The 22,407-nt window shown below is 38.3% G+C and overlaps 1 protein-coding gene across 12 annotated transcripts in view; it reads right to left on the minus strand.

The window, feature by feature from the left end:
* The window catches only part of LOC141386441 (monocarboxylate transporter 9), a 95,016-nt gene that overhangs the window by 12,625 nt on the left and 59,984 nt on the right, over positions 1–22,407 (minus strand). The window contains exon 1 of one of the 12 annotated variants that reach the window (XM_073954918.1): positions 13,014–13,304. The exons of the other annotated variants lie outside the window; for them this stretch is intronic. The gene's annotated coding sequence lies outside the window, so the exon portion shown is untranslated. Of the gene's footprint in view, positions 1–13,013; positions 13,305–22,407 lie in introns of those variants that run through there. 12 annotated transcript variants of the gene reach the window in all.

A 22,407-nucleotide genomic window follows, 5' to 3' on the forward strand; every position in this document is an offset into this window, starting at 1 on the left:
ATTTGTTTAGCTGCCCAGCTAAGCCAACTCACCTGTCGCCGATTTTTATGGACACAGGCGGTCCAGGTTGATTTTTTTGACATGTCGAATAGATATATACAGTGTTTGGAGGATATAAACAGTTCGATCCGAACATAACGCCGTTTCTTCTTTAAAGTACATATATCACACGCTAACTTCAGTGCCATTAATAAAGTGTTGTATTGCTCTAAGAAAATAATATTCTTTAAGTGCATAAAAGCACCAAAACTTTACTATTTTACCAGAAGTGATAGAGTCCGTGAAAGCTAATTGAAAATTCAGAAAATTACATTAAAAAAATATCAGGAGCCGGGCGAAGTATTCTACGACTCATAGACTCCGAATCCAAATCGCAGTACTTTTTGAGTCTACGCAAAATCATGGTCGAAAAAATATCTCTAAAAAAAGCTCGGCAACATTTTAGCTAATTCCTGAAAAAATAGGTTAAGTCGAAAAACTCCATCTGATACATCAATGGTAGTTGCTACCGCTTATTTCTATCTTAATTGTGCGACCAGATGTTTATGGACTCGATGACCTTAAAAACTTTCCAAAGACCAATCACTACTGTCGGCACAGCGGAGACAAACTTATGAAAATACATAACTTTTGTTTTCTGGAAAACAAGTACAAAGTAACAGTCGGGTTTGCCTACAGAGATATACCCTCAGCCTGTGTGAGTTGAGACTTTTATATATAGACAGATCGCATAGCGAAGAAGTTTCCTTTTTTGGACGTATAAACTTTCCGACAATAATTTCGAAACATTTGGGGTGTACAACTTCACGATTGTTGGCGTTACGAATAAATACTTATGTTGTGCTCAAAAATGTGACTTCGATGAAAGCACAAAAGTTTTGCAATTTTGTACAGACGCTACCTGAAAGAAGCGACTGATTCCATTTTGGAAGTGGACCTAATTTTGGAATTCAATTTAGTTGGTCGGCATAAGATTTTGAGCTTTTGGACCAATTCTGACATAACTATGGACTTACCCACTAAAAATACAATATCGCTGTAAACAAGACCGCAAGAAGTACCATTGGTCAAAATGTGCAATGACTCCTCCAACATCCCTTAAACTACACTGGTGTTGAACTTTTGTGAGGGATGTATTCGAAGATGTTGTCCCAAATATAACCTCTTGGTACTTGATATATGTACGTAATTTTAAGGATGTTTATAGTTTCGGTCAAATCGGATAATTGAAATTTTGTGTTGGAGGTATCTGAAGGAGTGAATCGATATAATCCATATTCGAACCTACTCTAGGTCTAGAAAAAATCGAATTGGACTTTGCTCAAGATTTTAGGGAAACATTTTGAAGTCTGGTGTCCAAAGGAAGTTTGGACAAAATGTTGCAAGATCCAAAATATGGACCAAATCTGTTGATCTGTTCTAGAGTTATAATGGGCACGAGCCAGACAGACGGACGAATTGGGATAAATCGACTCCAAATAGTTTGACGCGGGTTTCGTCAAAACATATGGTTAGTGTTAGAACATTTTTTCGATGAGGTACATTTTTATCGTTAGCCAACGTTAAATGAAAGGAGCTTACAACTGGGAAGTTTTGGTGGTTTCTGAAACAGCAATGTTCATAGATGAAAAAAATCCAAAAACAAGAAAAAATCGCAGGAGCGAATTTTTAATAAGTTCACATTTTTAGGATTATTTTAGGTTTTCGTGATTTTGCTAGGAAACCTCGCCTCCTATCGAAATGGGGCTAAAGAAAATACTAGCGGTATTCACTCATGTTGGTAAAGTGGCATTGTAGATCTTGTACATCTTGTTAATATTGTAGATCTACAAGTGTTTACAATACCACAACAACAAAATACATGAAAGTTTAATTTACCACAGGGTTGTTAATTTACTCGACCTAAAGGTATTGTAAACATTCCATTGTACTTTTACAAGGGTTAGAACAGCTGATTGTTGTGCCGTCACTTTGTTGTGAGTTTTATTTTATGTTGGAGTTTTGTTTTTTGGTGGAAAAATGGGGAAAAATAAAAAGAATAAAAGATAATAAAATAATGGAGGCCAAGAAAAAAATATTTTTTATGAAAAAAGTGTAATAAAACTGAAACTAAAAGATACACCTACGACGACGTTAAGATGCTTTGATTTGTTTACGATATTCACAAAAAAGACATTCACACTTCGTTGTAAAAAACCCTGGTACATATAGTACATTAACAAGAGTTGTAAATCTACCACAATGAGTGAATACCGCTACTGTAACTTTGAAAATTTGTTTGATTTGTTCTATTTTACCATTTTTGTTTTACAATTTTTGTGTAGTTCAGGTCACATTTTTAGGTTTTTTATTAGGTTTTTACGATTTGCTTCAAAACAGTAAGTCTTATCGAAATGGGACTACAGAAAATCGTACAGCTGTGAAAATTCTCTACAGGATTGGGATTCGTAATTTTTTTACTGGGTTGCACCATTTTTGAGATATATAAGTTTAAGTTGGGAAATTGTAGTCATGACATTGTTTTATAAGCAGACGGTACAGTCAGTGAATTGTCCCAATTTGATCTTCCATATTCCCATATTTTTCTCCCATCGTACGCCTCCCCAGGTGGTGGATAGGAGAACGCTCACCAGATATGGAGGGTACCGCAAAACCCGGGATATGCGGGACGAACCAAAAAGGGGAAAAAGGGCAGCGTCTGACCAAAGGATTGGCGGCAGCAAACAACGTCTGAACTCCAGGAAATATTAAAACTTATAGACTCTAACAATATTGAGCTACTAACAATACTTTTTAATACGATTTATGAAACAGGAATATATCCTCAAGATTGGTTAAAATCAACATTTGTAACCATACCCAAGAAAAGCTACGCCAAATCATGCAATGACTACAGGCTAATAAGTCTAATGAGTCAAGCTTTAAAAATATTTCTTAAGATAATACACCAGAATTTATCCAAATTGCGAAAAATACATGGGAATATCACAATTTGGGTTTAAAGAAGGTATGGGTACTCGTGAAGCCTTACTTTCCCTGCAAATTATAATTCCAAAATGCCGAGAAGTACAGAAAGATGTTTTCATATGCTTTGTCGACTATGAGAAAGCATTTGATATAGTGCAACACGACAAACTAATTGATATCCTTACCTCAATTGGGATTGACAGTAAAGAAGTCCGATGTATCAAAAATCTGTACTGGTATCAAGTTACTATTGACGGAGACAACACAGAACCTATCCTAATATCAAGCGGCGTCAGACAAGGATGTATATTGTCTCGTTTGCTGTTTAATATATACTCCGAAAAATTTTCGAAGAATCAATCAATAAAACTTCAAAAGGTATACTTATTGGTGGTAGATACATCAATAACATACGATACGCTGATGATACTACAATGCTAGCTAATAGTAGGTCTGTCTGGTTACCCTAAAATTTGTAACAATTGTTGCTGGAAGTCGTCTGTTAACACAAAAAACCAGCAAAAGATAGCGATTCGAGAGAGACATTTTGACAGTTCTTTCACTGAGAGATTGAAAATTCTTGCTGGACAAATTTCTTATAGCAGCAACTAGCAATCCTTCTTCTTCCTGAAAACAACCGGACAAATTGTTCTGTTTTGGCAAGTCAGCTGATTGCATGCTGGTTTTTGCTGGGAAAGCGTCTGTTTACTTTTTACAATTTTCTAGCAAAAGAGAATAAAAAAAGAGAATAAAAGCAATATTTCCCTTAAAATACAAAATTTCTCAATCGAAAGAGTCCAAAACATTAACAGCCTGTTCATGTATGTCGACCGAAAGGTTTTTTGCACTTCGGAAGTGGAAAAAATCATTTTCTGTTCATCTAAACGTCTTCGAAACGAAAATCTATGCGACCGACAAGCCATACGAAATAACACGTAAACGCACATTTTTCCATTAAATTTGGGTTTATGTATTTCGAAAGAACTGTCTCTTATAAAAAGAGAATGTCAAAATCGCTCACTTGCTTTGTAGCTGCCGAGTAGAACGTAAACTCGCGAATAACACCGAAAATCTTAAAACAAATTTATGCAACACATTCTTGAAACAAAATAAAAAATTTTGTAGACACGTTTTAATGGCGGTTTCATTCATTATTTGGAAGAAATCAATAAAATAAAATAATTCAAAATACCGACGCATTTTAGTTTTCAAACAAAACAAATCACACATATTTCAATATTTGTATGTATATATGGATTTCGTTTTCATTTCTCATTTGGCTCTCATTTATGGAACATAGTTGTACAAATGTACATTCAAATTAGTAGTATTTCACATAGGATACGTAGTCGCACGATAGTTTGCGAAATACATGAACGCATTTTTAGACGGAAGTGAGTGACTGCTTTCCTTTCGTACAGGTTTCCGTGCGACATACATGAACAGGCGGTAAATATCTCGGAATAACTTTAAATGACGAATGGGATTGCTCCAATGAAATAAGAAGGCGTATTGAAATTGCTAGAGACTCGTTTTTCAAATACCAGAGAGTTCTGTCCAGCCATGATATAAATCTTGAAACTAAATGTAGATTTATAAATGCATATACATATATGGTCAGCCTTACTATACGCTATGGAGGCATGGACAATAAAATCATTAGACGTGAAGAAATTAGAATCCTTCGAAATGTGTATCTACCGCCGAATTTTGATAATACCATGGACTGCCTTAGTTTCAAACAATGAAGTGCTTCGAAAAATGAATCAAAATAGAGAGATAATGATAAACATCAAAAGACGAAAAACTGTCTACCTTGGACGTATCATGAGGAATTCAAAATACAAGCTCTTGCAGGATATCATAAAATTAAGAATAGAAGGAACAAGTAAAAAAGTATCAATCGGCTTTGCCGACAGAGATATACCCTCAGCCTGTGTATATTGAAACAAATTTTTGCCAAAATGCGTATGTATTTAGGGGGTTTTAAAAATGTTGGGCGTTTGAACCGACGAAGATGTTGATTAAAGATCAAAAGATTAAAGATCAAAAATTTTGCGGAGGAGATACTAAAAGGAATGGATCGACATTGACCGTTATGGAAGTGGATCTCCAACCACAACATATGATGCCATAGGGGGCTTTTACACTCTTCGCGCTGTTTGCTCAAGAAGTATGGACTTGCTACTAAAAAAACTTTTGCCGTCGTAATTGAGGCAGCGAATGCAAGTGGCTTGAACAAAAATCATCTGGTAGATATATTAGGACGAGTAAAGTATAGACCAATTCGGTCACTCCCCTCAATTTTTGTGGGGGAGGTACCTGAAGGAGTGGACCGATATGAGTTATGTTCAAACTTAAACTATGTTTGGACAAAATATTACTAAGGACATATTTTAGACCGAATCAGCAGATCCGTTCGAGAGTTATCTTTCGCTCAAACCACCTCACACGGTGTCATAGGGGTTTTTTGCAAGTTACATGCTATTTTCTCAGGAAGTATGGACTTGCCCCTGATGAAACTTGTACCGTCGTATGGAGGGCAGTGAATACAAGTTGCTAAAACAAAAATCAAAGCGAATCGAGAGTTGGCCCTAAACTGAACTTTTCCGAAATTTTGTGTGGGAGGTACCCGAAGGAGTGGACCTTTTAATACCATATTGGAACCTCATATTATTCTGGCAGAAAGTTTACGCTTTACAAAGTTTGAACCAAATCGGTCACTCCCTTCAAAAGTTATCGTGCGCACAAACTTTCCGAACATTTTTGAACTTTTGTGGGGGAGGTACCGGAAGGAGTGGACCGATGTAGCTCATCTTCGAACTTAAACTAAGTTTGGGCAAAATATTACGAAAGCCAAAATTTTAACCGAATCGGTTCATCCGTTCGAGAGTTATCGTGCGCTCCAGCCAGCAGGACAGACAGACGGACGGACATGGCTAGATCGACTCCAAATTGTCCGAAACACATTTCGTCCAAACATACTTGGGGTCTAAAACCATTATTTCGATGAGGCACATTTTCATCGTATCAAAGTGTATATACCCTCCTTAGCCTAAAGGCTGAGGGTATAAAAACTCCTAAACGCCGAAATGAATTGAGTTGGATTGCGAATATTCAAGAATGGACTGGAATACGAGACGTGGGACACCTACTTAGTGCTGCCAGAAGCAGAGACATATTTGCCGATATTGTGAAAAATCTATGAATTTATTTGAATTTTTTATTTAAAATCCATTGTTTCTTTGTAATGGTCGCCAACGTTCGTATGACGAATAGGCAAATAAAGAAGAAGAACTTCCAGAACTTGCTGGTTTCCCAGCAAAACCTATAAAACCCTAAAAATGCGAATTTTTTGTTTTTTTGACTTTCTCATCTAAACTTCTTTCATTTAGAGTTGGTTCAAGATCACCGTAATGTACAATACAAATAACAACAGATTTTAATACAATACCATATAACCAAGGTTTGTTACTGATAGGAAAAACCAAGGTTTGTTACTGATAGGAAAATGAAAAATAATATTATCACTGTATAATGCACAACAATTCATTTTTTCCATTATTTTATCCCACTGTTTAGCAACAGGTTGATATAAAATAGGAATAAAAAATTGTGATTAAGGCAGTAAAACAATTTTCTAACTGGTTTTCGGGATATACTCCGCGGAAAACTCTTGGTATGTCGTTCATATTGTCCAATATACATTTCATTTTATGTACTTCTAATCTGCACAATACTGAATTTGTAATCTTTTTGAATACAAAATGAGTTTAAAGCCTCAAGACCTTTATATTCATTACAGAATTCCAAAACACTGGCATGGCATAAAGAAGGAAGCTTCTCTAAAAAGAGTATTCAAACAAAAAATTTTTAACTATTTCTTAGACAACTTGTTGAGAAAGTACATTTTCAGTACACAACCTTCAGAACAATATTCATTCAGCGGTCAAATATCCGCGTAAATATATAAAACACATTTGCATTTGAAAAACAAAAAGTTCTAGGACAGAGAAGCCACTGCATAGTCGATACGTCCGAAGATCTGCTTTACCACCAGTGAAACCAGGTAACGTAATTGGGTGACTATGTGGGTTCGAGTCCTTGGCTTTCCTTTTCACTTGCAAATAATTTCCCATCATCAAGCTTAACTCTAAACGAGAAAATTAACAAAAAATCATTAAAAATGATCTTCGTCCTAAAAAAAGACAAAATTTCAAAAAATATCAGATTTCATTTAAAATGTCAAAAACAAAAATTATTTTAGGGAAAAAATCGTAATAATTTGTTGAAGTTGCTCAAAAAATTTTGCCGGGACCCCTGGGCCCCCCCTGCTTACGTCCCTTATATCTTCTTTAAAACGGTGAGGTGTTTACACCTTAAGTTGTTATTCTATCCACAGAAGACCTTTAAGAAGTCCTTCAGTCAAGTTCACAGAAGACCTGTACACATTTTCCCAAAGATGCCACAGTTATTTTGGCATTTTGACTTCTCAGAGGATACTATTATCTTACCTCTTAAAGTATTGCAAACAATTCTGTACGCATAAGTGTAAAAAATTTCACCATTTCAACGCCTAGAATTATTAACTGAGGCCATTGACATAACAATTTCTCTTTGGCAATATCGCTATTGAAAAGAACAACAGCAGCAACAACTGTCAATAGCATTTCATAACAATAAACAAAAAGAGATAATGGATAATTGACGTTTATGTGCCCTCTAACTATTTGTAAACTTGGTCGGTTGTTGAAACCTCTTTCTTTAAAAAAATAGTGCGTCGCAATTATTTCACATTCTTTCTTTCTTCTTTGTTTTGTTTTGCTTTGTCAATGTTTTGTTGCTGTTGCTTTTCTTCTTGGTAAAATCGTTTTAAGCCGTAACGAAGAATTTCTAACAAGTAGACGCCACCGGTAACCAAAAAAAAAAAGCTCAATCTCTTCCCCATGGCAAATTCCAAAAGGCCAACAAACATAGATTTTGGCCATAAAAAGCAGTTGGCGCCCTCACACCTATACACCCATCCACCTACGCGCCAACCTCCTTTCAACTTTATTTTTAGCCATTGTTTTGTGTTTTTTGTCATGTCACTTTTCTGTTCTATTGTTATATGCATTGTCCACAATTTGGCTGGCGAGCTGTCTGTCCGTCCGTCCGTCCGTCCGTCTGTGTTGTAGGCGATTGTGACGAATGTAAAGAAGCCCTACATTGGCAATTTACGTGCATAATTTGTTGTAATGTTGTTATGATTGTTGTTGTCGTCGTCTGTTGTGTTGTTTCTTTTTTTAGTTATTCCTTGATTTGTGGGCTATTATCACTCATCACACAATACTTATGGGTTTAGTGTGGGACATTTGTATATGCATACATATGTATGTACATACATATTTATTTACATATGTACAAATGTTTTTATTGTCCACTTTAACTCATTGATTTCATTTCTTCGTAATAAATTCCCAAATATAATTTATAGTGGCACTTCTTTGCCGTTTTATTATCGGAATATTAATTGGAAAGAATTTTTGGTTGGGCGCCATTTTTGGGCTACGCGAAACGCTTTAAATTGACCGATTAAAAACAATCGATAAATGAACATATATCAATAATATAAGCAAAATGTTGAAAAACTACCCTGCAGAGGGATATAGCAGATTTGTCCAGTCGTAATTTCTCTTAGGGCAGACTACCTCCTATAATCTTCTGCACTAGTATTCCTTTGAGTTCAACACTTCTTATCCATAGAGAACAGCCTCAGAGAACTACGCATTTTTTCTAATGTTCGAAGTGCGATCGAATTTCTTACCACAAGCGGCTACACTACCAAATGAGATTCGTAATGACCTAATATACTTAGGCATAGAGAACTGATGAGCGTACACACACAAATAAGTGGATAATTTTCACGATAATACCAGGATGCTGAAAGAGTGGGGTAGCATAAATTGTTGCTGACTAGCCAGTTTCTTTACCACCCAATACTAACCGTCCGGACTTAAGGTGATATCGTAAAAAAATCTAAGCGTCAAATAATTTAGAGGTTCTCGTTTGTACCCCTCTCTCTCTAGATCATGAAGATCTCTCCTGACGTGCCTGGATGGGTGAAGCCTGTCCCCTAGATTGTGGTAGCTTTGCTTTCGGCGAAAAAACAACCAAACAGGTACTGCTTCGGCAACATATTGCTATCGAACATTACACATTAAAAATCTTAGTTAGTGGAAATGACCTCATACAAAGTAATGATTAAACTATTTGTTTAGTGACCTCTGGAGGTATTCGGTAGAACCCCTCTTGAGATCTTCTGTAGATAGAAGAATACCTCTTAAGGGATTCTATGGACAGAAGAAGACCTCTTGAGGTCTTCTATAGATTGAAGAAGACCTTTTGAGGTCTTCAATAGACCAAAGGAAGACCTCTTGAGGTCTTCTATAGACACAGGAAGGCCTCTCGATGTCTTCTATAGGCAGGGCTAGACCTCTTGAGGTCTTCTATAGATAGAAGAAGACTTCTTGAGGTATTCTTTTGTAGGAAGAAGACGTCTTGAGGTATTCTATAGACATAAGAAGACCTCCTGAGGTATTTTATAGACCGAAGAAGACCTCTTGATGTCTTCTATAGACAAAGGAAGACCTCTTGAAATGTTCAACAGACAGGTGAAGACATAGAAGAAGACTTCTTGAGGTATTCTTTTGTAGGAAGAAGACGTCTTGAGGTATTGTATAGACATAAGAAGACCTCCTGAGGTATTTTATAGACAGAAGAAGACCTATTGAGGTCTTCTATAGATAGAAGACGGCTTCTTAAGGTCTTCTATAGACACAGGAAGACCTCTGGATATCTTCTGTAGACAGGACAAGAGCTATTAAGATCTTCTATAGACAAATGAAGGCCTCTTGAGGTCTTCTATGGATAGAAGGGTTCTTAAGGTCCTCTTGAGGTCTTCTATAGACCGAAAAAGACCTCTTAAGGTCTTTTATAGACCATTGAAGATCTCTTGAGTTCTTCTATAGACACAGGAAGGCCTCTCGATGTCTTCTATAGACAGGGTAAACCTTTTGAGGTCTTCTATAGATAGAAGAAGAATTCTTGAGGTACTCTTTTGTAGGAAGAAGAAGTCTTGAGGTATTCTATAGACACAAGAAGATACAGGAAGGCCTCTCGATGTCTTCTTTAGACAGGGCTAGGGCTCTTGAGGTCTTCTATAGATAGAAGAAGACTTCTTGACCTATTAAGGTCTTCTATGGACAGAAGAAGACTTCTTAAGGTCTTCTATAGACGCAGGAATACCTCTCGATATCTTCTATAGACAGGACAAGAGCTATTGAGATCTTCTATAGGAAAATGAAGGCCTCTTGAGGTCTTCTATAGATAGAAGAAGGGTTCTTAAAGTCCTCTTTAGGTCTTCTATAGACCATTGAAGATCTCTTGAGGTATTCTGTTGTAGGAAGAAGACGTCTTGAGGTATTCTATAGAAAGGTCTAGACCACTTGGGGTCTTCTATAGATAGAAGAAGATTTCTTGAGGTATTCTGTTGTAGGAAGAAGACGTCTTGAGGTATTCTATAGACACAAGAAAACCTCCTGAGGTATTTTATAGACCGAAGAAGACCTCTTAAGGTCTTCTAAAGACAGAAAAAGACACCATGATGTTTTCTATAGGTGGAGGAAGGCCTCTTGAGGTGTTCTACAGACAGAAGAAGACCTCTTGTGGCCTACTGTAGGCAGAAGCAGACCTCTAGAGGTCTCCTATGGGCGGAAGAAGACATATTGAGGTCTTATATAGGCAGAAGAAGAACTCTTGATGTTTTTTAGGCGGAAGAAAACCTCTAGAAGAGTTTCATAGACAGAAGAGACCATTGGAGGTCTTCTATAGACAGAAGAAGACCTCTTGTATCTTCTATAGACAGAAGAAGGCCTCCTGATGTTTCCTTGGCGGAAGAAAACTTATTTTTTAGACAGAAGAAAACCTTCTGTAGACAGAGCATGTTTTCTAGGCGGAAGAAAACCTCTTTTTTGGACAGAAGATAGATAGAAGAAGGCCTCTTGAGATCTTCTATATATAGAAGAAGACCTCTTAAGGTCTCCTATAGACAGAAAAAGTCCTCTTGAGCTCTTCTATAGACAGAAGATGACTTCTTGAAGTCTTCTATAGCCGGAAGAAGATCTCTTGATATCTTCTATAGGCAGCAGAAATCCAGTTAAAGTTTTCTACAGGCAGAAGAAGATCTTTTGGGGTCTTCTGAAGACAGAAAAATACCTTTTGAGGTTTACTATAGACAGAAGAAGACCTTTTAGGTCTTCTATAGACAGAAGAAGACCTCTTGAAGTCTTCTGCAGACAGAAGAAGACCCCCTGATGTTTTCTATAGGCGGAAGAAAGCCTCTTGAGGTGTTCTATAGACAGAAGAAGGCCTTTTGTGGTCTTCTGTAGGCAAAAGAAGACCTCTAGAGGCCTTCTATAGGCGGAAGAAACCATCTTGAGGTCTTCTGTAGACAGATAAAGACCTCTTGAGGCATACTATAGACAAAAGAAGACCTCTGGAGGTTTTTTATAGACAGAAGATGACTTTGTGAAGTCTTCTGCAGACAGAAGAAAACCTCTTGAGGCCTTCTACAGACAGAAGAAGAACTCTTGAGGTCTGTTATAGGCAGATAAAAAACCCTCTTGAGGTCTTATACAGGCGGAAGAAGGCCTCTTGAGGTCTTCTATAGACAGAAGAAATGTGCTTAAGGTCCTCTTGAGGTCTTCTATAGACCATTGAAGAGATCTTGAGATCTCCTATAGACACAGGAAGGCCTCTCGATGTCTTCTATAGACCGAAGAAAACTTCTTGAGGTCTTCTATAGACAGAAGAAAGGTTCTTAAGGTCCTCTTGAGGTCTTCTATAGACAATTGAAGATCTCTTGAGATCTTCTATATACACAGGAAGGCCTCTTGAGGTCTTGTATAGACAGACGATGGCTTCTTAAGGTCTTCTATAGACAGAGGACTTCTTGATGTATTCTATAGACTGAAGAAAACTTCTTGAAGTATTCTATAGGCAGAAGAAGACATCTTTAGACAGAAAAAACAACTTCTTGTAGTATTATATAGTCAGATGAAGGACTCTTGAGGTCTTCTATATACCAAAGAAGACATCTTAAGATCTTTTTTCGCAAGCCACCTTATACAAAGTGGGTGCCACCGTGGTGCAATGGTATGTCCGCCCGCCTTGCATGCAGAAGGTCGGGGGTTCGATTTCCCGGCTAGGCAACATCAAACATTTTTCAAAGGTGGCAAAATACCCCTCAGTAATGTTGGCGACATTTCCTGAGTATTTCAGCCTTGAAAAAACTTCTCCATAAGTGGTGTCTTAAGACACTCCGTTCGGACTCGGCGATAAACAGTAGGTCCCATATCATTGAGCTAAATATGAATCGGGGTGCACTCATTGATATGAGAGAAGTCTCCCTTGTCCCGTATGGGATGTTGTGGAACAATGTTTTTTTTTTGTACCTTATACAAAGTAATCCTTAAAATACTTGCTTAGTGTTGGTTTGATACCCTTATTGCTCTTCATATTTAATTTTTAAGATGCTCTTGTAAGGACTTTTTAATCCTTAAGCAACGTTTTCCAATAATAATCATTTCCACTTTAATGTCCTTTTTTGGCAAATTTGAGAAAAATTTTAAGAAATTTAATTTTAACACACAAAATTAAATATTTTCAGTATTTCAAAGGCAATGAACAGATAATTCACTTTGAATTTCAAAAATTTATTCACAAGAAATGTCACTTTGAAAACACGTTATAGGAGGTTGCATGGCAGGTGGATTTTAAAGTCCATATAAGCAACACTTTTATTTATTTGAAGATTATTAATGGCCACGATTTTGTTTCGAAAAGAGAATTAATCACATGCGTTTATTGTTTTAACGGCAGCGGAATATGTCAATGTACCAACCGGCCTTTAAAAAAATTCAAATGGATATTGATTGTTTTCACATATTTTTAAGATTGTTATTATTATTTTTTTTTTCAAAAAAATCTGATGTTATTTTTTTTACCTTTCCTACACCGTAGTGTCACCAACAAACAACGAGGAGTCAGCCACTTGAATGCCAAGTAAAATCTCCACTATAACTAAGAATTCTGTTCAAACCAACTGCACCTAATATAATCTAGAATCTAGACTTTGCTTAGTCTACCATTTACTACACTTGAAATTTATCTTATCGTTCGGTTTAGTGTATTTTTCATTTCTTTCTTTTTTTGGGTAGTTGCGTTTTATGGATGGCCAATCTGCAGAGAGTCGACCACAATTGCCTTACCTCGTCACAATAACGAAAATGAAAAACAGTTTCTATTTTTCTCTACCCTCTTCCTCGGGGCTTTAGAAAAAAGGTAAATCCAACCAAAAAAAAATTGTGTTGGAAACACGTTGCCTGCCGGACGGCGCTTCCGTATTTCACTTACCAGCGTTAATGTGAGACGCCGAGAATAAATCATTTCATAATTTACTATAAACCTTTCATTGATAAATTTGATTAACTGTAGAATGGAAGATTGACGACGACGATCGCGCTCCCCCAGTAGATTGTATTAGAGATGGAGTGGACAGTGGGTTGGATTATTCATACTTTTATTGAAAACAAATAATTATGGATACATTTTTTTATTAAAAAAATAAATAGAAATATTCCAAAATAAATTCGTTTGATGGTCTTTCCCATGTATAATCGGTCGGTTTACCCGGACTGTTATCGATAATAGTAGATACAACCCCCTAGAGGTCCCTAATCAAGATCGTCTTGAGGTCCTCTATAGACAGAAGAACCTCACTTGAGGTCTCCCGTAGACAAAAGAAGACCTCCTGAGGCATTTTATAGACAGAAAAAATCTCTTGAGGTCTTCTATAGACAGAAGAAGATCTCTTGAGGTCTTCTATAGACAGAAGACCTCTTGATATCATCTATAGTCAGAAGAAGACCACTTGGCGTCTTCTATATACAGAATAAGACCTATTGAGGTCTCCTTTAGAGACAAGAAGTCCTCCTGGGGTCTTCTATAGCCAAAAGAAAACTTCTTGAGCTCTTCTATAAACAGAAGAAGACTTCTTGAGCTCTTCTATAGACAGAAGAATACCTCTTGAGTTTTTCTATCGACAGAAGAAGACCACTTGAGGTCCTCTATTAGCGGAAGAAATCTTGATGTCTTCTATAGGCGGAAAAATCCTCTTGCGGCTTTCTATAGACGAAAGAAGACCCCTTGAGGTATCCTAAAGACAGAGGAAGACCTCACGAGGTCTTCTATAGACAGAAAGAGACCTCTTGACGTCTTCTATAGACAGAAGAAGACCTCTTGATGTCTTCTATAGACAGAAGGAGACCTCTTGAGGTCTTCTATAGACAGAAGAAGACCTCTTGATGTCTTCTAAAGGCAGAAGAAGACTTATTGATGTTTTCTATAGGCAGAAGAAGACCTCTTGACGTCTTCTATAGACAGAAGAAGACATCTTGAGGTCTTCTGTAGATGGAAGAAGACCTCCTGTTGTTTTCTAGGCGGAAGAAAACCTCTTTTTTAGACAGAAGAAGACCTCTTGTGGTCTTCTTTAGACAGAAGAAGACCTCTTGTGGTCTTCTGTAGACAGAAGAAGACCTCTTGTGGTCTTCTGTAGACAGAAGAAGACCTCTTGATGTCTTCCATAGACAGAAGAAGACCTCTTGATGTCTTCTATAGGCAGAAGAAGACTTCTTGATGTCTTCTATAGGCAGAAGAAGACTTCTCGACGTCTTCTATAGACGAAAGAAGACCCCTTGAGGTATCCTAAAGACAGAGGAAGACCTCACGAGGTCTTCTATAGACAGAAAGAGACCTCTTGACGTCTTCTATAGACAGAAGAAGACCTCTTGATGTCTTCTATAGACAGAAGGAGACCTCTTGAGGTCTTCTATAGACAGAAGAAGACCTCTTGATGTCTTCTAAAGGCAGAAGAAGACTTATTGATGTTTTCTATAGGCAGAAGAAGACCTCTTGACGTCTTCTATAGACAGAAGAAGACATCTTGAGGTCTTCTGTAGATGGAAGAAGACCTCCTGTTGTTTTCTAGGCGGAAGAAAACCTCTTTTTTAGACAGAAGGAGACCTCTTGAGGTCTTCTATAGACAGAAGAAGACCTGTTGAGGTCTTCTATAGACAGAAGACCTGTTGAGGTCTTCTATAGACAGAAGAAGACCTCTTGATGTCTACTATAGGCAGAAGACGACTTCTTGATGTCTTCTATAGGCAGAAGAAGACTTCTTGATGTCTTCTATAGGCAGAAGAAGACTTCTCGACGTCTTCTATAGACAGAAGAAGACCGCTTGAGGTCTTCTATAGACAGAAGAAGACCTCTTGGAGTCTTCTATAGACAGAAGAAGACCTCTTGAAGTCTTCTATAGACAGAAGAAGACCACTTGGCGTCTTCTATATACAGAAGAAGACCTCTCGAGGTCTTCAATAGACAGAAAAGGACCTCTGGAAGTCTTCTATAGATAGAAGAAGACCTCTTGACGTCTTCTATAGAGAGAAGAAGACCTCTTGAGGTCTCCTAAAGACAGAAGAAGACTTCTTGAGGTCTTCTACAGACAGAAGAAGACCTCTTGGGGTCTTCTATAGACAGAAGAATACCTCTTGGGGTCTTCTATAGGCAGAAGAAGACCACTTGGCGTCTTCTATATACAGAATAAGACCTATTGAGGTCTTCTGCAGACAGAAAAAACCTCTCGAAGTCTACAATAGAGAGAAGAAGACCTCTTGAAGTCTTCTATAGACAAATGAAGACCTATTGATGTCTTCTATAGACAGAAGAAGACCTCTTGATGTCTTCGATAGACAGAAGAAGACCCCTTGAGGTCTTCTATAGACAGAAGAAGACCTCTTAAGGTTTTTATAGACAGAAGAAGACCTCTTGAGGTCTTCTATAGAGGGAAGAAGACTTCTTAAGGTATTATATAGAGAGAAGAAGACTTCATGAGGTCTTGTATAGACAGAAGAAGACGTCTTGGGGTCTTCTATAGACAGAAGAAGACCTCTTGAGGTCATCTATAGAGAGAAGAAGACCTCTTGAGGTCATCTATAGAGAGAAGAAGACTTCTTGAGGTCTTTTATAGACAGGATAAGACGTCTCGGGGTCTTCTATAGACAGAAGAAGACCACTTGGCGTCTTCTATATACAGAAGAAGACCTATTGGTCGTCTGCAGACAGAGAAAACCTCTCGAAGTCTTCAATAGACAGAAGAAGACCTCTTGAAGTCTTCTATAGACAAATGAAGACCTATTGATGTCTTCAATAGACAGAAGAAGACCCCTTGAGGTCTTCTATAGACAGAAGAAGACCTCTTGAGGTTTTTATAGACAGAAGAACCCCTCTTGGAGTCTTCTATAGAGAGAAGAAGACCTCTTGAGGTATTCTATAGAGAGAAGAAGACTTCTTGAGGTCTTCTATAGACAGAAGAAGACGTCTTGGGGTGTTCTATAGAAAGAAGAAGACCTCTTGAGGTCTCCTAAAGACAGAAGAAGACTTCATGAGGTCTTCTATAGACAGAAGAAGACCTCTTGGGGTCTTCTATAGAGAGAAGAATACCTCTTGAGGCCTTCTATAGACAGAAGAAGACCTCTTGAGGCCTTCTATAGAGAGAAGAAGGCCTCTTGAGGTATTCTGTAGATAGAAGAAGACTTCTTGAGGTATTCTATAGAGAGAAGAAGAGCTCTTGAGGTCTTCTATAGAGAGAAGAATACCTCTTGAGGCCTTCTATAGGGAGAAGAATACCTCTTGAGGCCTTCTATAGGGAGAAGAAGACCTCTTGAGGTCTCCTGAGAATTCTGAAGTCTTTTGTAAACAGAAGATGACTTCTTGACATCTTTTATAGACCGAAGAAGACCTCTTGAGGTTTTCTCTAGACCGAAGAAGACCTTTTGCAGTCTTCTAAGGACAGAAGAACATGCTAAATTTTGAATTTATGTCGTTGTGACCGCGACAACTTCTTTTTCCTGAACCCCATTTTTTCCCTCCTAGTAACCACTGTGCAAGTATGCACTTTTCCCAAATACGATTAAAAAAACCTCATTACCCACCAACACAAGGCATTAATTTGGATCATAAATTTAGTTGTTAATTGTTTTGTGGTTGTTGTTGTTGCTGTTACTAAATTGTTGAACATAGTAACAAAACATGACATTTTAACAATATCGCTCTCTATACACCTTCAGATTACAATTGTTTAGTTGTGTTTTATAGAACTGCTACGCTTTCTTCTACCACTGGGCCAGGAGGAGACAGTAAATTAAAAATTTCCCCCCAAACCATTTCCTCGGCAGATAACCATCAACAACCGTCCACAAAGTACTGCTGCTGCTGCTGCTGTTGGTTCTCAGCTCTCCTCACATTGAGTTGTTACGAGACTTTTATGGATGCAATGTTTGAACAACAAATTGGATTATGACACTGTTTTTGGGTAGATTTCTAGATTGGGGGCTGTGATATCAGCACACCAACAACAAGAACAACAACACAATCGACGTTATCACAATTTAAACGCTTATAGAGAGCCAGCGTTGTTTTGTGGGTGATAAGTGAATGAATTGTGGCGGTGTTGGCATCGCATGAAATGGAAAGCAGTGTTGGTTGTTTGTTGTGGCCTTTTTAATTGCTCTACACCCTGAGATGAAGATAAGCGGAATAAAATATGTGACCATTAGGAGAGCAGCAGAGTTGCGTTGGTTGAGTTGGTTGGCTGCTCCGTCGTGTTTTGTATACAGATTTGTTTTGTTGTGATATTTGTTGCGAAGTCATTGACAGATTAATGTTTACAAATATGATTATTACTGCCTATAGTTCTCTTTCTCCCTGAAAAAATGGTGGCAAGGTGAATTTGAAAGGAACCACGTGCTGTTCTAATGGAAAATTGAAACTCGTTTTGTTTTACTTTCATTTGACTTTCGTAATGCAATTGGGTTTTCCCGCCTCCTGTTTTTATATAATTTATCACTTTTGTAAGGTTATTGAACCATTTCATTGTTAATAAACAATGTTTTATTAATGATTTATATAATAAATATTCAATTATAATTTGTGATTGAAATTGCATTCGAATGATCATTGAATTAATTATTCCATGGAGATATGGGTGTTTTGTTTTGAAAATACCAAGCTTCCAGCAACCGCCCAGTCTTAATAAGGTTTCATTTCCATTTGCGTCACCTGAGTTCATCAGAGCAAGTAATATTCAACAAATAAATGTGATAAGAATAAAAATATTAATAAAATAAAAATATTTCTTACATAAAAGGTCACCCTTTCTTGCAATAAGGGGCAGTAGAAACACCCTTTCTTGCAGAAAAGGTCAATAGAAGCACCCTTTCTTGCAGAAAAGGTCAATAGAAGCACCCTTTCTTGCAGAAAGTGTCAATAGAAGCACCCTTTCTTGCAAAAAAGGTCTATAGAAACACCCTTTCTTGCAGAAAAGGTCTATAGAAGCACCCTTTCTCGCAGAAAAGGTCTATAGAAGCACCCTTTACTGCAGAAAAGGTCTATAGAAGCACCCTTTACTGCAGAAAAGGTCTAAAGAAGCACCCTTTACTGCAGAAAAGGTCTATAGAAGCACCCTTTCTTGCAGAAAAGGTCTATAGAAGCGCCCTTTCTTGCAGAAAATATCTATAGAAGCACCCTTTCCTGCAGAAAAAGTCTATAGAAGCACCCTTTCTTGCGGAAAGGGTTCATAGAACCACCCTTTCTTGCAGAAAGGATAACTACAAGCACCCTTTCCTGCAGAAAGCGTCTATAGAAGCACCCTTTCCCGATGAAAGGGTCTATAGAAGCACCCTTTCCTGGTGAAAGGGTCTATAGAAGCACCCTTTCCTGGAGAAAGGGTCTATAGAAGCACCCCTTCCTGGAGAAAGTGTCCATAGAAGGGCCCTTTCTTGGAGAAAGGGTCCATAGAAGCACCCTTTCTTGGAGAAAGGGTCCATAGAAGCACCCTTTCTTGCAGAAAGGATAACTACAAGCACCATTTCCTGCAGAAAGGGTCAATAAAAGCACCCTGTCTTGCAGAAAGGGTCAATAGAAGCACCCCTTTTTTGCAGAAAGGGTGAATAAAATCACCCTTTCTTGCAGAAAAGGTCAATTGAAGCACCCTTTCATGGAGAAAAGGTCAATGGAAGCACCCTTTCAGGCAGAATGGGTCAATAGAAGCACCCTTTCCTGCAGAACGGGTCAATAGAAGCACCCTTTTTGAAGAAAGGGTCAATAGAAGCACCCTTTTTTGCAGAAAGGGCCAATAGAAGCACCTTTACTGGCAGAAAGGGTCAATAGAAGCACCCTTTCATGCAGAAAGGGTTAATAGAAACACCCTTTTTGAAGAAAGGGTCAATATAAGCAGAAAGGGTCAATAGAAACACACTGTCTTGCAGAAAGGGTCAATAGAAGCACCCTTTGTTGCAGATAGGGTCAATTGAGGCACCCTTTCTTGCAGAAAGGGCTGGCAGAAGCAGCCTTTCTTTCAGAAAGGGTCCATAGAAGCACCCTTTCTTGCAGAAAGGGTCCATAGAAGCACACTTTCTTGGAGAAAGGGTCCATAGAAGCACCCTTTCTTGGAGAAAGTGTCCATAGAAGCACCCTTTCCTGCAGAAAGGGTCAATAGAAGCACCCTGTCTTGCAGAAAGGGTCTATAGAAGCACCCTTTCATGCAGAAAGGGTCCATAGAAGCACCCTTTCATGCAGAAAGGGTCCATAGAAGCACTCTTTCTTGCAGAAAGGGTCAATAGAAGCACCCTTTCTTGCAGAATAGAAGTACCCTTTCTTGCAGAAAGGGTCGTTAGAAGCACCCTTTATTGCTGAAGGGGTCAATAGAGGCACATTGTTTTGCAGAAAGCGTCGTTAGAAGCACCCTTTCTTGCAGAAAGGGTCAATAGAAGCACCCTTTCATACAGAAAGGGTCAATAGAAACACCCTTTTTGAAGAAAGGGTCAATATAAGCACCCTTTCTTGCGGAAAGGGTCAATAGAAACACCCTGTCTTGCAGAAAGGGTCAATAGAAGCACCCTTTCATACAGAAAGGGTCAATAGAAGCACCCTTTCTTGCAGAAAGGGTCAATAGAGGCACATTGTTTTGCAGAAAGCGTCGTTAGAAGCAACCTTTCTTGCAGAAAGCGTCGTTAGAAGCACCTTTACTGGCAGAAAGGGTCAATAGAAGCACCCTTTCATACAGAAAGGGTCAATAGAAACACCCTTTTTGAAGAAAGGGTCAATATAAGCACCCTTTCTTGCGGAAAGGGTCAATAGAAGCACCCTGTCTTGCAGAAAGGGTCAATAGAAACACGCTTTTAGAAGAAAGGGTCAATAGAAGCACCCTTTCTTGCAGAAAGGGTCAATAGAAACACACTGTCTTGCAGAAGGGATCAATAGAAGCACCCCTTTTGCATAAAGGGTCAATAGAAGCCCCCTTTCTGGCAGAAGGGGTCAATAGAAGCCCCCTTTCTGGCAGAAAGGATCAATAGAGGCACATTGTCATGCAGAAATGGTAAATACAAGCACCCTTTCTTGTAGAAAGGGTCAATAGAAGCACCCGCTTTTGCAGAAAGGGTCAATAGAAGCCCCCTTTCTGGCAGAAGGGGTCAATAGAAGTACCCTTTCTTACAGAAAGGGTCAATAGAAGCAGCCCTTTTTGCAGAAAGGGTCAATAGAATCACCCTTTGTTGCAGATAGGGTCAATTGAGGCACCCCTTCTTGCAGAAAGGGTCAATAGAAGCACCCGCTTTTGCAGAAAGGGTCAATAGAAGCACCCCTTTTGCATAAAGGGTGAATAGAAGCCCCCTTTCTGGCAGAAGGGGTCAATAGAAGCGGCCTTTCTTGCAGAAAGGGTCAATAGAATCACCCGCTTTTGCAGAAAGGGTCAATTGAGGCATCCTTTCTTGCAGAAAGGGTCAATAGAATCACCCTTTTTGAAGAAAGGGTCAATAGAAGCACCCTTTTTGAAGAAAGGGTCAATAGAAGCACCCTTTGTGGCAGAACGGGTCAATAGAAGCACCCATTCCTGCAGAAAGGGTCAATGGAAGCACCCTTTGTTGCTGAAGGGGTCAATAGAGGCACATTGTCTTGCAGAAAGGGTGGTTAGAAGCACCCTTTGTTGCAGATAGGGTCAATTGAGGCACACTTTCTTGCAGAAAGGGCTTTCAGAAAGGGATGATAGATGCTACCATTTTTTTAGAAAGGGACTATAGAAGCACCCAAATGGTCCTTCGACTTGAAATATTCTTTAAAAGCCCACGCCTGATAGACGAAATTGTCCTTCGACTTAAAATATTCTGTCGAAGTCCTCTTTTGATAGACCAAATGTTTCTTCTACTTAAATTATTCTTTTGAAGTCCACATTTGATAACCCAAGTGGTCCTTCGATTTAAAATATTCTTCCAAAGCCAACATTGATTGACAAAATAGTTCTTAGACATAAAATATTCGTTAAAAGCCAACATTCAATAGACCAAATGGTCCTTCGACTTAAAATATTCGTTAAAAGCCTACACGTTATAGACCACATGGTCTTACGACTTAAAATATTCTTTCTAAGCCCACATTTAAAACACCAAATAGTCCTTCGACTTTAAATATTCGTTCAAGGCCCTCATTTAATAGACCAAAATTGCCCTTCAACTTCAAATAGCCTTTTAAAGCCCATATTTGATAGACCGAATGGTCCTTAGACTTAAAGCCTTTATACAACTGATAACCTTAAAAAATAGGCTTTTATAAAAGTTCGGAATACGCTCTTTATTATACCATAGCTATTTTGCAGTCAAAAAAGAAGAAAAGTGTATTTCTTTGGAAAAATAAGTAGGTACAAAACTTGACTTGTCGATATTATTTTGCTTTTGCGGCTTGTATGTTTAGACCTAACGGTACTATTAACTTGTTCCCTAGCTATTTTCACTGCAATCGAGTCTGTCGGAAGACAGACATACTTGCATTTGTCTGACATTTAGTCTGTTAGACATTCTTTAGTTTGTCACTCATTGATTGAACGAAGAAAAAAAGAGGCACTTAATCCGCCACAAAGAATTACCAGGGAGAAAACGGGAGAACGACGATGACACACAGTAACTCAGAAAATAAAAAAACATGTTAGTTGAACACAAATGTGCTGACGTCTGTGTGCCAGTCAGTAAGTTAGTTTTGGTTATTTTTATCCATGTGGGGGCTTCGTCCGCTATACGAGTATGTTGGAAGATTGTGGTCCCACATAAATACATGTGTTTGGTTTTTAAACGTATTGCGCCTTCAAACCATTAGCCATCCCATTCGCATTACCAACAAACATTTTGCCTGCATTGTGCTGTTATGTTGCTGCTGATTTTGGTGTCGTTATCTTTCGATCTTTGAATTGCGTTGGTGGTGTTACGACGCTGTATGTTTAACTACCGCTGAAGT

Source organism: Musca autumnalis, unplaced genomic scaffold (genome assembly GCF_047663935.1).
Source record: "Musca autumnalis isolate F117 unplaced genomic scaffold, ASM4766393v1 scaffold_5, whole genome shotgun sequence".
Lineage (NCBI taxonomy): Eukaryota > Metazoa > Arthropoda > Insecta > Diptera > Muscidae > Musca > Musca autumnalis.